Here is a 4,242-nt window from a genome sequence, read left to right on the forward strand (position 1 = left end):
GGCCCATGTGGGGATCGAATCGGCAACCTTGGTGCCTTGAACACTGTGCTCTAACCAACTGAGCTAACCGGCTGCCCCCTCTCTTCCCTTTGGCCCCACTGGATGGTAGGGAGGCAAAGCTACTACCCACCTGTGGGCTCATTGGGAGAATCACATGAGCAGAGCTTGTCAAGTGCCCGGGACACAGTGCCTGGTCAGTTAAGGTCCAATTCCTCTCCTGGTCTGGCTCTCTTCCCTGGGGCTTTGGATGCTTGGACAAAACACCTTCCCCTTTGTCACTCGTGAGCATTGCTGGTATTTGGCAAGACCCTTCACTCAAGACCAGAGTGATCCCTGGGGTGGAACCTAACTGGCTCACAGTCTGAGGGGGACTCCAATAGGATATAACAGTTTCTCATTTTAATTTCAGATTCAGCACATCTAGGCCCGGTCATGTGCTGAGCAATGCATGGGACCCAGACAAGCCCAGAGAGGAAAGGGTGCCACCTGTGGGGGTTCTCTGCCCAAGGAGTGCGAGATGGCCCTTCTCTCTTTATTAATTAGGGTGCAGCCAAGGTGCCATAACAAAGAGGCCCCACATTACAGTGGCTCAAATAAGTCTTCTGACAAATGAGCTAGGAGCATATGCTGAACTTTTATTCCAGGATTGCTACGAGGAAAGAGGCTCTGACCAGATTGGTTCACAGCGAACTTTCCTGGTATAAGGAAAAGAATGGTTAAATGGTCTTTGTTTGGCCAGACGCAAGAAAAAAGCATGTCTAATTCCAGATTGTTAGCGCTCTGAATAACTGAGAGCTGGGTTCGCTTCCTAGAAGAGGTCTTATTTGAGTTAAAGTTGATCAGAATATTGCTGCAGCCTTTTGTCAAGAATGCCAGCCTTCCCAGAAGGAGCTTGGGAATGATAACCCCTGGAAAAGGCTATGTCTCAAACCAGGTTTGGCCCAAGCTTTCTTTATCCCAAGGTGGAATTTCATTTCTCTTCAGGTAAGAGCCTGGAGGTAGGTGGTCCCGTTGGCTGAAGCTAGCTTATGAGGACCAGGTTCACGTTTTAGTCCTTGAGAACAAGGGAAGATGGAGTGATGCAGAAGTGGCATGCCTCACTTCCACGCGTATTGTGTCAGCAAGTAGTTGGTCTCCTAGCTGCAAGGGAGGCTGGGAAATTTCGTCTCTATCTGCACAGCCAAATGCACAAAACTGAGGCAGGAGTGGGGTATCACTAAAAGGAAGAGGGGGAACAGGATACAGTTACAGGTATGAAGGCCTAAGTCAGAGCTGACTCTGAACCCTCCTCTCTACTTCCTGCTACAAACTGTTTACCAGTCCATTATTCGTGTTTAATTGAGGAAATACATGGAGCAACCAATTCATATTGGACCAAGGGGACAGAGGCTCCAAGATGTAGCTTATACAATGTGTCTGAATATACCAAGAAGAGGTTTACAGCTTTGTCAGGAGGGTTTGAGAATGCATCACTGAAGGTGAAAAAGAAAAGCAATTAACAATTCCAGGGAAAACAAAAAGTTGTACAAGAAAGGAAGTATAATCGTAGTATTCTACGTGGCTGCGCTGTAAATATTATATATAAAAGCTTAATAATATAAATGCAGGGCAGGCCGAGTGGCGCATTGGTTAGGAGTTGGCTTGGGATGCCAGCTCTAAGCAGCAGGGCCCCAGTTCGGATCCCACATATGAGGGCCAGTGACGCTGTGCCCTCTACAACTAAGATGGTGAATAACAGCTCAACCTGGAGCTGGACTGCCGTGAGTTGCCGGCGACGGCGTAGGCTGCAGTGAGGCTGCAGTGGGCTGCCATAAGCTACCGTGAGTGGCCGGCAGCCAGCGAGAGCGGCCAGCAGCTGGTGTGAGCTGCCAAAAGCAGCTGTGAGCGGCCGTCCAGAGGCCGGTGACCGATCTGCCTCACCCGGGAAGAGCACAATGATCACAATACCAACATGGGCCAGTGAAGCGATGTCCTCCACAACTAGACTGAAGAACCAAAGGTCAGCAACTTGTCTGGTCCCCTTCCCCGATTCCCCAACACTGTTCCCCTCTCCCAATTCCCCAATAAAATCTTTAAAAAAAAAACAAAAAACCCCTAACGATACCAAATGTCATGCAATGGCTTCGTCCCACCAGAGACCCCCTGGCTCCCTTTTCCCTCTCCAACAGTTTCTAGAAAAATCCTTCAGAACATTTCTCTGCACGCTCAACCTGTGTGTGTGGGTGTGTGTGTGAATATCCTGTGTATTGCTTACAGATAAGAGCATATGCAATGCACCGTTCTGCATCGTGCTATTTTCCCTCAACATTATCTCGGAAATTATTCCCAATAAGCACATATAGACTCGCTTAATTCATTTATAGGTGGCTTTTATACGCTATTACAGGGTACCTAGTATTGTAATGTATTGAATTGCTTCCCCATGGATGGGACATTTGGTTGTTTCTAGGCTTCTTTGGTTACAAACAAGGCTGCAGTGGCATTTTGTAACCATAGTATAGTGTGGGGTTCAGGGGCACAGGCCCCAGATGTAGAATGCTGTGGACTGGAAACCCAGGGCTGCCGCCAGTTATCTCATCTTTCTGTGCCTCCGTTTCTGTAGCTGTGCAACGAGGATAAAACTAATAGTTACCTCTGAAGGTTGTCAGGAGGAATGTGGGCAACATATTTACTGAGCACCTACTATGCTCCGGCACTGTTATCGACACAAGGGATTCAGGAATGAACAAGACATAAAATTCCCTGCCCTTGTGGAGCTTCTAGTCTAGTTGTGGGAGGCAGATGATAAACAAGATAAGTGAATAACATATATGATGATAAGTGATAAGGAGGTGGAACAGGGAAGAGGGATGGGGTGGGAGGCTTGTACTTTTAGATAAGTGGTCATGGGCAGCCTCACTCATGAAGTGATACTTGGGTGACATGAAGATGAGTGGTGAGTTACAGTAATCCTTGAGGGGAGACCCTTCAGGTAGAGGGGACTCACCACCTTCCACAACGGCTGTTGGCAATGGGAAGACCCCTGTGCCGTTACCCACCAGCCCTAAGTCTGTCCTTGGGACCCATTCAGAAGAAGCGCAATCCCTCCCTTGCGAGCAGCAGCTCTTTCCTCTGATGAGAGAACTGCTGAGCCACACGACCCTGTGCTGTGACAGAGATACCCTAAGGACTCCGGTGGCACCGGCCACACAGCTGAAGAAGCCTGGTGGCCTCAGAGAGGGGGCTGGATTCCCGGCCCAGACGGATCCGTCCCTGGCACCAGGGGACTTGGCCTCCAGGCCTGAGTCCTTCTTCCCAGTGGCATCCGGCAGGGAGGAGGAACCAGAGTGAGGGGCTGGGGATGCCATCTTTGCGACCGTCTACCTGGGTGGGCTCTGCTTTGCAAAGAGGTGTTTTGTGGGTGGGTGAGCTGTGTGCAGATGTCAGCCAGGCAGGCCCGGGATCAGTGAGAGCAGCGCCTGCAGCCTTGTCATCTCTTCTTCTGAAACCCATGAAGATCAGTTCCAGAGTTTCTCTGTAGACATCTTTGGGACAGCAACCTGATTGCAAGAGAAAGAGGTGTTTGTTTTGAGGCAGTGATGGGGAGCAAGGATGCTGTTGAACTTAGGATGTGTTTATTTGGGATGACTTTGAGGGGGAATTGATGGAGCAGTGGGAGGGCTTAAGCCCCTCAAGCCAGCCTCCCCAGAGCATCACCATTGCCCCAGGGTCAATTATGTCTGTCTTACTCCTCCAGCCTGGAGATCTACCTCTAGCGCCACCTACAGGTAGGGTGTACAACAAGCGCTGACCTCTCGGAAAGAGTGCAGAGCCTCAGCCTGCGGCATTACAAAACTGAGTATAGTTGGTTTGAACTTGATACCTGGCACCCGGGCATTTCAAATTGTTGAGGAAAAGATGGGCGACTCGACAGGCTTTGAAAAATATAAATCTAGATCGTCACTCAGTGGATACCTCACTGGTTAAAGCATAAGAAACAACAGATGGATCAAAGATTTCAAAGTTATAAATAAAACTATGGGGCCGGCTGAGTGGCGCGTTGGTTAAGAGCTGGCTTGGGACACCAGAGCGTCCTGGTTCGGATCCCACATATGAGGGCCAGTGACACTGCCCTCTACAGCTAAGATGCTGAACAACAGCTCAGCCTGGAGCTGCGCTGCCATGAGTCACAGGCGACAGCGTAGGCTGCAGCCCCTGTGGCAGTGGGTTGCCATGGGCTACTGTGTGTAGCCAGCAGCCAGC

This window comes from Hipposideros armiger, unplaced genomic scaffold, assembly GCF_001890085.2.
Source record: "Hipposideros armiger isolate ML-2016 unplaced genomic scaffold, ASM189008v1 scaffold_126, whole genome shotgun sequence".
In the NCBI taxonomy this organism is placed as follows: domain Eukaryota; kingdom Metazoa; phylum Chordata; class Mammalia; order Chiroptera; family Hipposideridae; genus Hipposideros; species Hipposideros armiger.